We start from the raw sequence: 12105 nt of genomic DNA, 5'->3' as shown, positions 1-12105 counted from the left end.
TATTCTGACTGCTGATTTAACTGCTATTCATATACAGTGGCTCAGCCTACCTCACCTTTGGTGATCCGATGCCACTGCTTGGCCATCCTGGCATCTAGTCACTCCCACTGAATTTGGTTTTTCTAATTAAATTGTGTGACTACAGTTCCTGAAATAAGGTCTGGCCTGCGAGAAGAGTGATCACAGAGCTCTTCAGAGATTTTGGGGTTCCTCTCACACAAATGCAATTTTCAAATTTCATTTCTCAAAAAAAGTGCGTGTTAGGTAGAAACTTAGGTTGAAAGCACATGAAGCAAAAGATATCATAAGTGAAGACATGTGTTCTCTATCCTAGACAGAGAGGGCCAACACTCTACGGAAAATATTGGCTCTCCATCGCTAGGGGACAGAGTTTGTATAAGGTTGAGGGAAGCTAGTAGCTGCTTCCTAGAAGTCATCTGCAGTGCAGTTGCTAGGCTGGTTCAAAGCAGCAGCCTGCAGGGTGGTAGGATTTCCCTCTTTTGTCTCTTATCTGGCTCAGCAGACTGATGTCTCAGGGTGAACTCAGTATTTTTCCACTCAGCTAAGACTTATAGAAATCTTAAAGACTGGAGGAAAGCTGTTTTTTAACTTAGAGCCGTATTAAGTTTGGTCCTTTCAGTAAGTCTTCTTGGCTCTCCTAGTAAAAAGAAATAATGTTACTGGAGTTAATGCCTGAGCTAGCTAGGCTGTGCCAGCTACTCTTATGTCTACTTGATACAAGCTAGACTCCTTTGGGAAGAGGGAACCTCAGTTAAGAAAATGCCTCACCAAATTATCCTGTGGTGCATTTTCTTAGGAGTGATTGCTGTAGGAAGAGCCAGCCCATTGTGGGTGGTGCCACCCCTGGGCAGGTTGTCCTGGGGTGTATGATAAGGCAGACTAAGCATCCCAGGGAGCAGGCCTTCCTCCATGGTTTCAGCTTCAGTTCCTGGCTTGAGTTTCTGACTTAATTTTCTTGGATGATGGATTACAAAATGTAAGACGAAATAAATCCTTTCCTCCTCGAGCTGATTTTAGTCACTGTTTTTGTTTTTGTTTTTTCTTTGTTTGAGACAGGGTCTCACTGTGTAGCTCTGGCTGTACTAGAACTCATTATGTAGACTAGGCTGGCCTCAAACTCACAGAGATCCCAGAGATCCACTTGCCTCTGCTTCCTAAATGCTAGGATTAAAGGTGTATACCATCACACATGGCTTTGGTCATGCTGTTTTATCACAATAGAAATTCTAAGATAGCCACCTATCCTGAAAGGCAAATTAAATGGTCAAGAAATAGAGAAAGGATAACTATTCAGTGTGAATCCACTGTGAAGAACAAAAGTTATCTCTCTCTCTCTCTCTCTCTCTCTCTCTCTCTCTCTCTCTCTCTCACACACACACACACACACACAAACAAACAAGCATGCAAGCAAGCATGCACAAACAGTACAAATCCATCTTTGGGGTCCTGACATGGGGTTGAGGTTTAGGGTTGTGTTTGTTTTAGGTTTTGGTTTTTGGAGGCAGAGTTCTCTATGTAACCTTGGCTGTAGACCAGCTTTGTAGATCAGGCTGGTCTCAAACTCACAGAGATCTGCCTGCCTCTGCCTCCCCAAGTGCTGTGATTACAGACACTCACCACTTCACCCAGCTGAGTTTTAGGTTTATTCTGTTTCATTTATTTATTTTGGAGACAGAAAGGGCTAGCCTCAACCTGATATGCAGCCATAGATGATCTTGAACTTCTGCTCCTCCACCTTCCCCAGTGTTGGTATTAAAGGCATGTACTACCACACCCATTTATTCAGTGCTAGGAATGGAACAAAGTGCTTCCTACTTACAAGGCAAATGTTCTATCCACCAATGTAACAGGCTTCTTACTGTTGCTGCTGCTGCTGCTGCTGTTACATTTGTTTATCTGTGAGAGGCCACAGCACTCATGTGGAGGTCAGACAAATGCTGGTGACTGACTCAGGTTGTCAAGCTTGGCAGGTGGCCTTACCTATGAGCTCTCTCTCCAGCCCAGGCTTCAGTTTAAATGGAGGGCAAGAAGTACAATTTAGCAGTGCTGCTCAAGGTGTGGCCTTGCTTACCATCATTGCCAGCCAGCTCCAGTCTCTCCTGCAAAGTGACCTGACAAGTTGTCAGACTGAAATCTTCCTTCCAGACAAGCTTCTCCGTGGCTGTCACCAGGCTTCAGAGACTTTTCCTTCTCCCATCATGAAATTCCTGAAGAAATTCCAATTTTTTGGGGAGTGTTCTTTTTTTTTTGGGGGGGGTGTTCTTTTAACAGTCTAATAGCCAAAGGGAAAGGCACAAGTATCTTTAAATCTAACACTGTGATGGTCACAGCCGCTACTTAGCTATCATCTGACCATACAGTATATGTGTCATGTCAAGGAACCAATATGCAGAGGACCGACAGACGAGATCTGCCTACCCAATATCTTCAGCTCAGCTTGGTCTACACTGCAGAGCTGGCTAATTGTCCCTCTGAACTCAGTCCTGCACCTCACTTGAGCACCTCCACTCAACCATGAGTCTTGTTTATTTTCTGACCCAGGGTCTTATGATGTTGGTTGCCCTGGGATTTACTATGTAGACTGGGCTGGTCTAGAACTCAGAGATCTGCCTGCCTCTGCCTCCTGAGTGCTTGGATTAAAGGTGTGTGCCACTACCATGCCCAGCTCAAAATTGAGTCTTGGCTCCAATCTGTGACTTTGTCTTTACTTTGTGGCAAGCCCTCCAGCAGCTATTCAGTAGAGAGAGAGTTAACAAATTAACTAAGAGCCTCCTATTCCTGAGATGCCCTCTGTGTCTCCATCAGCCTTTGCTTAGAGTAAAGCCTCTTTAATCCTTTTATAGCCATTCTGTAACCAACAGATACACATACAGATATAGTAACTGTGTGATATGAGAGTTAATATTAGTAGTTACAATTGGAATAAAAGGGATTAAGAGATGGCTCAGTACCTGCCTCATAAGCACAAGGACCTGAGTCTAGATCCTCAGAATTTACACAAAATGACAGGTGTGAAGTGTGTCCCTGAGACAACCCTCCAGTGTGAAGACAAGCAGATCTCTGAACTTCATTGGCCCAAACACCTTGTTTAGTGAATAAGCTCCAGATCATGTATAGTGAGAGATCATGTATTGGCTTGTTTTGTTTTGTTTTTGTTTTTTGAGACAGGGTTCACCTGTGTAACCTGGGCTGTCCTGGACTAACTTTGTAGATCATGTTGGCCTTGAACTCACAGAGATCCGCCTGCTTCTGCCTCCCAAAGTGCTGGGATTACAGGCATAGATCATCATGTCAGGCTGCGTTTTCTAAATTGATTATTGATGTGAGAGGGCCCAGCTCACCATGGATGGTGTCATGCCTGGGCTGGTGGTCCTGGATGCTACAAAAAAGCAGGCCAAACGAGCCATGAGAATCAAGTCCTTAAGCTGCATCTTCATGGCCTTTGCATCAGCTCCTGCCTCCAGGTTCCTGCCCTATTTAATACCGTCCTGACTTCCTTAGATAATGGGCTATGATGGAAGTATAAGCCATATAAATCATTTCCTCAAATTGATTTTGGCTATAGTGTTCTATCACAGCAATAGAAACCCTAACTAAGACCTTATCTCAAAAAATAAAGGTGGCTGCCAGGCATGAGAGAATGAATACACCTTTAATGCCAACACTGAAGAGGCAGAGGCAGTCAGATCTCTGTGAGTTTAAGGCCAGCCTGGTCTACATAGCTAGTTCTAGGCCAGCCAAGGATGTATAATGAGACCCTGCCTCAAAAATAAATAAATTAATTAATAAATTAATAAATAAATAAATAAGGAGGGTCTGGATAGATGGCTCAGCGGTTAAAAGTGAATACTACTCATAACCTGTCCTCAGCACCCACATCAGACAGCTCACAGCCACCTGTAATTCCATCTCTATGGGCTCTGATACCTCTTACCTTAGTGGGCCTTTGCACTCATGCTCACATACCTATACATAGACACACACACACACACACACTATTTAAAAATAATGCTTTAATTTTTTAATTTTGTATTTTATGTGTATGAGTGTTTTGCCTGCACATATGTATATGTACCATGTGTGTTGGGGGTTCAAGGCGCCCATAAGATCCTCTGAATTTGAAGCTATAGATGGTTGTGAGTAACCATGTAGGTGCTCGAATTGAACACAGGTCCTCTGCAAGAGCCACAAGTGCTCTTAATCCCTGAGCCATCTATCCAGCCCCAGTGGAGAGTAATGCAGGAAAACAATTTCAGGCCTCCACACACAGGCATATGTGTGCATAACACAAGCGTGTAATACCTCACACAAAATTAAAAATAAAAATAGATTAAGATAAAAGAACTTGTGTTTGTCAATAATCATCTTTTAAGATGATTATTTAACTTGGGACAACTTGGCAATTTCCAGCCAACAAAGAACCATGCATGAACTGGACCTACACCCCTACAAAGATATAGCAGGTGGTCAGCTTAGGCTTCACTATAGCTTGTAAACTCAATAAATTCTGACATTGTGTAAAGACACAGACATGGCAATCTATGTTTGACATAGCAGATTCACAATACCCAGGCTGGCCTCAAACTCTCAGATTCACCTTCCTCGGACTCCTGAGGGCCAGAATTAGAGGCATGTGCTTCTTCACTCATCTTTAAGGTCTTGTGGTGATAGCATTAAAATCTTGTTACTGGGTTTGTATTAATAAACAGGCCAGATTCAGTTTTATATTTTCTTCACCATTATCCAATATCTTTCACAGTCCTTCTCACACATGTTTCCTGGCTCTCCAACTATATAAATGTGTTTATTCAAGTGATTCTTTCCAAGCCCTGTATACCTCTTCATAGGTCTCACTTGGAACCTCACTCTGGGGCCTGCTGGGACTTGAATCTGTGTACAGATCTAGCAGCAAGAGTGGTGGTAGGGTTGGATCTTGAGGTCTTGCCTGCCTATTGCCTCTGGACAGTTATACCATTTCCTCAGGGGACTCAGGGTTAACTGAAAGCCCACACCAGAGGAAGGTGGCTCTGTGTGTGTGTGTTTGTGTGTGTGTGTGTGTATCTGTGTGTGTGTGTGTGTTGGGGGGGCAGTTCCACTGGGGATGAGATCTCTCATTGGCAAAGAATATTCAGCAAAATGGAGAAACCCACATCCCACCCAGTCCTGCCCCTATTTTGTGGGGAGGGGGGAAGAATAGACATTCTGGATGTCTCTTAAAAAAGGAAAGAGGAAGCAGCTGTAGAAGGATTGGACTCCCTTCCTGATAGTCATTCAGTTCTTTCTCAGTTCCCTGTTGAGCTATAATTTTACCCCAGAGGTCTATGAGGTATCAGAGTATCTGTCATTATCTCTCTGTTTTGCTGTCAATCTTGTAAATCTCAGCTGCCAGCTCACAGTAGTTACTAGGTATTTTTTATCTCATTAGATGTAAATTTTGTCTATCAGGGTTTTTTGATTTCTTTTTGTGGTGTTGGCAATTTAACTCATACCCTAGGTAAATGATCTGCCACTGAGCTACATTCGCAGCCCACTGTCTATTACATTTTTGTTTGTTTTGAGATAGGGTTTCTCTGTGTAGCCCTGGTTGTACTGAAATTTACTCTTATAGACAAGGCTAGTCTCACAACTCAGATATCTGCCTACCTCTGCTTCCTAGGTTCTGGAATTAAAGGCTTTCAACACCACCACCTGGCACTAAATGTAATTTTATAAATTTTTTTTAAAAAAAGAAAGAAAAGAAAAGAAGAAGCCAGGCATGGTGACACTTCCCTTTGATCCCAGCACTCAGGGAGGCAGAGGCAGGCAGTAAGTTCAAGACCAGCCTGGTCTACAAAGCAAGTCCAAGACAGCCAAAGCAACACAGAGAAACCCTGTCTCAAAAAATAAAACAAACAAAACAAAATAGAAAAGGAAAAGAAAAAGAATCCAACAACAAGAAGCAGGCAGATCTCTGAGTTCAAGACCAGCCTGGTCTAAAGATTGAGTTCTAGGACAGCTAAGGCTACACAGAGAAACCCTGTCTCAAGAAAGAAAGAAAGAAAGGAAGGAAGGAAGGAAGGAAGGAAGGAAGGAAGGAAGGAAGGAAGAAAGGGAGAGAGAGAGAGAGAAAGAAAGTAAGAAAGAGAGAGAAAGAAAGGAAGACAGAGAGAAAGAGAAAGAGAGAAGAGAGAGAAAGAGAAAGAAAGAAAAAGAGAGAAAGAAAGAAAGAAAGAAAAGAAAAGAAAAGAAAAGAAAAGAAAAGAAAAGAAAAGAAAAGAAAAGAAAAGAAAAATGCTCTTTGTTTTTTTGCTTCTAGTTTGTTTGGCATGGTGGCACACACCTGTAATCCCAGCATTCAGAGAGGCAGAGGCAGGCAGATCTCTGTGAATTCGAGGCCAGCCTGGTCTACAAAGCAAGTCCAGGGCAGCCAAGGCTACATAGAGAAACTGCCTGGGAAGTGTCGAGGTGAGGGGTGTTGGTGAAAGAATCCAACAAGAAGCCAGGTTTGGTGGCACACACCTTTAATCCCAGCTCTCGGAGTCAGAGGCAGGCAGATCTCTGTGAATTCGGGGTCAGCCTGGTTTATAAAGAGAGTCCAGAAAAACAACAACAACAACAACAAAAAAAAAACCAAAGCCAAAACACCAACCAAATAAAAAACCAGAAGAGAGAAAGCAAAAAGAATACAGCAACACCAATAGGTGGTAGTGGTGCAGAGGCGATCACATCCCTGAGCCCAGTCTGGTCCACATAGAGTTCCAGGACAGCCAGGGTTATACAGAAAAGCCCTGTAATGGGAGTTTTGGTTTCTTTGTAGAGTCAGTAATGTTATGTAAATATGTTTTTGTTTTAATCCCAAGTGTGGGATTTTGGTTGGACTATCGGTGTCCATAGCTGTTAATTGTAGCCTTTGGGGCGAGGCTTTTTCTAGCTGGTAACTGCACAAAGAGGGGCCTGGTCTAAGACTCTGAGAATTTAAATTTGAGAGTCCAGAAAGAGTGGTGTGGCCTTAGGTGCTGTCGTGTGGCATATAGCAGTTTGGAGAGACTGGAGAAAGAGAGAGAGACAGCTGGTATGGCGGTTTGGAGTAGAAAGATGGAGAGTAGCTCTTTCTAGCGGCGTGGAGGAGACTGCTGGCTGCGTCTGCTCTTGAGGGAGATTTGGATATCCCTAACCAGCCAGCATAAGCAAAGGAGCTCCCTTTCCCCACTACCTTCTCCTACCGAGAGCTGGGAGGTTGGAAGGGAGGTTGAGGTCTGAACACTCCAAATAAAGTTTTAAAAAGGAGCGCTACATTATTGTTTGATTACTTATAAGTATTTTTTAAATTTTTTTGTTTTGCTCTGTTTCCTGAGACAGTGATTTAAGTATTCTGTAAGGCTCCTTCAAAAGCAGAGGGTTGGTGTGTGCCTGTGATGCCAGAGCTCAAGTGGGCCCTCCTACAGAAGACGAAACACCATGGTTGGTTACATGAGCATGAGGTCAGTCCAAGCTACGTGAGATCCTCTCTCGGAGAGAAAAAAGAACAAAGGGCAGAGAGATGGCTTGGCAGGTGAAGGAGCATGCCGCTGAGAGCTGAGAAACCTGAGCTGGAGTCCCCATGACCCACAGAAAGGTGGAGAGAACCAGCCCCACAAACTTGTTCTCTGACCCTTTTACCACGACAAGTGAGCTTTCCCAGACAACGATTTGTGTGTAAAATACATAAAATGATGAATAGGTTTGTAACAGATAAGAAACTTGATAAGTCAAAATAAACCCTTCCTTTAAAAACAACAACAAAACAACAAGAACAAAACCACAGGAGGCTGGAGAGATGGTGTGTGGTTAAGAATACTTCCTGCTTCTGCAGAGGAAGAACTCGTCAGTGCCACAACACCAGCTCCAGACAGGCAAGTGATGCACATACATACATGCAGACAAAACATTTATGCACATAAAGCTAAATGAATCTTAAGTAAATACAGTTAATTTTCAAAAGGAAAAACAAGGAAGGAAGGATGCATGACTGATCAAAAAGGAAGAGAAAAGAAAAAAAAAATCAGAATCTACTTAAGTTAGCTCAAGCTGGGCAGGAGGCTACAATCCCCACTACAAGGGAGGCTGAAAGGAAGGAGATTAGGAGCTTGAGGCCCACTGTGGCAACACAGTGCTATCTTATCCAAATAATTAAATAAACAAATATAAAGAAGGAAACAACTCCTACTGAATCTAAGGTGAAATGAAGAAACAAAAATTAAGAAACTCAGGTTCCCTTGGGATATAGACACAAAATGAGCTGGAGAACCTGGCTGTTTCTGGCATGGCTGTAATTCATCCGACAGTCCCCAATTCCTCTGCCTTTTTTTGGCTTGTTATCGTGATGGGATTGAACCTAACACTTCGTGCCTTCTGGGTAAGCCAAGCACCTCTACCACTGAGCTACATCACCCGTGACCTTTTTACTTTTCTATAGTTTTAGCCATGTAAAATGTATTTTGATTCATACTTTAAATGTTGTCATGCCAGGTATATGCTAGTACTGATGAAAAGCTGCAACAGAAAAGCATCCAGAACTCAGGTGTGTGCGTAAATTACTCTCCTTGTTACAGTGACCCAAGTTTTTGAGATAAGGTCTCATTTTGCCCAGCCTGGCCTCCAACTTGCTATATAGCTGAGGATGAATTTGAACTCCCAGTCCTCCTGCCTCTACCTCCCAGGTTCTGCGACTATAGGCATGTGCCATACCAGGTCTGGTTTATTCCTTTTCACTGTTTATTTTGAGATAGAGTTTCACTAAGTTGCCCAAGCTGGCTTTGAACTCACTCACTTTGTAGCTCAGGCAGGGCTTGAACTTGTGATCTCCCTGCCACAGCTTCTCAGTCGCTGCAATTACAAGTTGGTACCAGCAGGCCTGGATAAAACTCCCACTGTTGTGGAGTCTTAATTTAAAGTTCTTCTTACTAATATGCTGTTTCTCAGCTAAGCCTATTAACTGCATTTTCTCTTTTCTCTTTTTCTTTCCAATGCTGGCCAATGTCAGGAATGCTTTTGCTGGCACTCTGAGCTTCCTCTAAAGCTCTCCTTCCACCAGGTCCCTGCTTGCTGAACTCCACTATCAAGATTCACAATTTATCTTCACCGTTGCTTTCTCTCAAACTCTAATAAAAATTGTCCCTCGGCTTAAGAAAAAAAAAAAAAAGAAACAAAAATACAGCTTCAAATAATATTTACTCATGGTACTAGCTTTACTGAGAAAAAGAAATTTCATAATAACAAAATGTCTTTAACTTGAGGGAGATAGAATTTTTAAAAAATTTTTCCTTTTTTTATGTGGATGTAATTTTTGAAAATATTAAATTATGCTAAAGGTTTATGCTAAGTGTGGTTTTTGCCCCTCTAACCCTCATCCCAGACTCTAGGGTTACAGGCACTTGAGGCCTGTCCCACTTTTGCATGGGTGCTGGGAATTGGAACTAAGGTATTCATGCTTCCACAGCTTACTTACTGATCCATGCTTCATGCTTACTGATCCATCTCCCCCATCCTTCTTTTGGGTTTTGAGACAAGATCGCATAATAGCCCAGGCTGACCTTGACCTCAGTTTGTATTGTAGCTGATGATTGTATTGAAGTTCTGATCTCTACCTCTCAAGTACTGAGGTCACAGGCATGGTGTACCACTCTTTAATCTTTTCTTCTAAACTTTACTGAAAGGTATTACTGTCAGTATGACTCATCCATGTTGCCACAGCTGGCTCTTATAACAACTTGTTGTAGCAAAAATCTAGCTGAGGGGAACACTAGAACAGTGTGAGATATCACAGAGCAGTGAGGTAACAGCCTCTCACTGTATGCCACCTCTGGAAGGTCTCCTCACCATATTGAGAATTAAGTCTTTAACACAAGAACCTTGGAGGACACACCACAGTCAGACTTCAAAAATGTTTTTTTGGGACAGACCCCTTCAAATCACAATCCTGTCAGCCCCACAATGCTGGAGTTACAGGAGTTACATCCTTACTCTACATTTTAAGAAAGATGCATACAGACTAAACACTGTTGGCTACAATTTCCGTGGTCTTTATATCACTATGACAAACAATTTAATTATGAAAGGCATGGACATGCCAGGCACAGAGACACATGCTTGTAATCCCAGAACTCCTGAGTTTAGGGCATCTTGGACTGCATAGCCAGTTCTCACAGAGCCAACACTACATAGTAAGGCTTTGCCTCAAAAAAACAGCAAAAACAGTGCTACATTTGAGCTTGATCTGCAGCAGTATATACACCTTACATTGTGGCCTATACCATTAATTACCATTGATCCTAGAGTTTAAGATATAACATTGGGAAGAATGGAAATTCAAGGCTATTCTATGGTACATGCCTAAAACAACAGAGAGAGCCAGAAAAATAAGCCAAAAAAAAATGTAAGCCTAGTGACCTGAGTTCCATCCCTAGAACTCATCCAATGGTAGATAGAACTGATTCCCCAAAATCATCTTCTGGCTTCCACAGGAGGGCTGTAGCATGTGTACCCCCCTCATCAATAATAAGTTAAACAATATTAAAAAAAAAAAAAAGAGCTACATGAGACTGGGTTAAAAGAGGAAAAGGAAGAAGGGTAAAAGGATGGTATGGTGACACACACCTCCAATCTCTACACTGAACAGAATGAGACAGGAGGACTTTTACAAGTTCCAGGCCAGTCTGGGCTACATAAAGAGACTCTGTCTTCAAACACCAAAACAGAAAAACAGCAGTGGCAGGAAAACAGTGCCTGCATGAAACAAGTCTATTTCTCTTATTATTTCATAAACAATGTAACAGATACTTATAAAACACTGATAATATCATGTTAGGTATTATAAGCAACCTAAGCATGACTTAAAGTTCGTGGGAGCCAGATGTGGTGATAACACTTGTAATCTCAGCACTTGGGAGATGGGGCTGGAGAATCAACAAAAGTTCAGGTTGGGTATGGTGACCCACAGGCTGGGAGGTAGAAGCAGATGATTGACTATGTTCAAGGCTGGCCTGGTCCACACAGTGAGTTCCAGGCCACAGCCAGGGGTACACAGTGGAACCCCGTTTCAAAACAACAGGGCCAAGGAATGGCTCATCAGTAAAAGTTACACAAGCCTTGTGATCTGAGTTCATATGAAACCACATGAAAAACTGGGAGCCTGGAGAGCTGACTTCATCAGTTAAGAGCACTGTCTGCTCTTCCAGAGGACCTGGGTTCAATTCCCAGCCCCCACATGGTGGCTCACAACAGTCTGTAACTACCATCCCAGGAGACCCGATGCTCTCTTCTAGACTCCTTAGGTACTGCATGCCCAAGGTGTACAAACATACATGCAGGCATTACAACCATACACATAAAATAAAAATAAATACATCTAATTAGATGAGGGGTTGTTCATCTATAATCCCATCACTCCTACGTGAGGTGAGACGGGATCTTGGGCTAGATAGACTGGAGTACTCAGAACAATGGCAGAAACAAGAATGACTGCCTCAGCCGGGAGTGGTGGCCCAAGCCTGTGATCCCAGCACTCTGAGTAGGCAGATCATTGTGAGTTCAAGGCCAGCCTGGTGTACAGAGTGAGTCCAGGACAGCCAAGACTTCACAGAGAAATCCTGTCGAAAGAAAGAAAGAGAGAGAGAGAGAGAGAAAGAAAGAGAGAGAAAGAGGGAGAATGAGAAAGAAAAACAGAGAGAAAGAGAGAAAGAGAGAAAAAGAAAGACAAAGAAAAACAGAGAGAAAGAAAGAGAAGAAAAAGAAAGACAGAGAGAGAAAGAGAAAGAAAGAAAAAGAGAAACAAAGAGAGAAAGAGAGAAAGAAAGAGATAACAAAAGAGAGAGAAAGAGAGAAAGGAAGAAAGAAAGAGAGAACAGGAGAGAGAAAGAGAGAGAGAAATAGAAAGAAAGAAGAAAGAGAGAGAAAGAAAAAGAGAAAGAAAGATAGAAAGCGAGAGAAAGAAAGAGAGAAAGAGAAAGAGAGATTAAGAGAGAAAGAGAAAGAAAGAGAGAGAGATCAAGAGAGAAAGAGGATGAGAGAAAGAGAAAGAAAGAGAGAGAGAAAGAGAGAAAGAAAGAGAACAAAAGAGAGAGAAAG

Source organism: Meriones unguiculatus, chromosome 2 (assembly GCF_030254825.1).
Source record: "Meriones unguiculatus strain TT.TT164.6M chromosome 2, Bangor_MerUng_6.1, whole genome shotgun sequence".
Classification (NCBI taxonomy): domain Eukaryota; kingdom Metazoa; phylum Chordata; class Mammalia; order Rodentia; family Muridae; genus Meriones; species Meriones unguiculatus.
Note: the sequence above shows the minus strand (reverse complement) of the source record.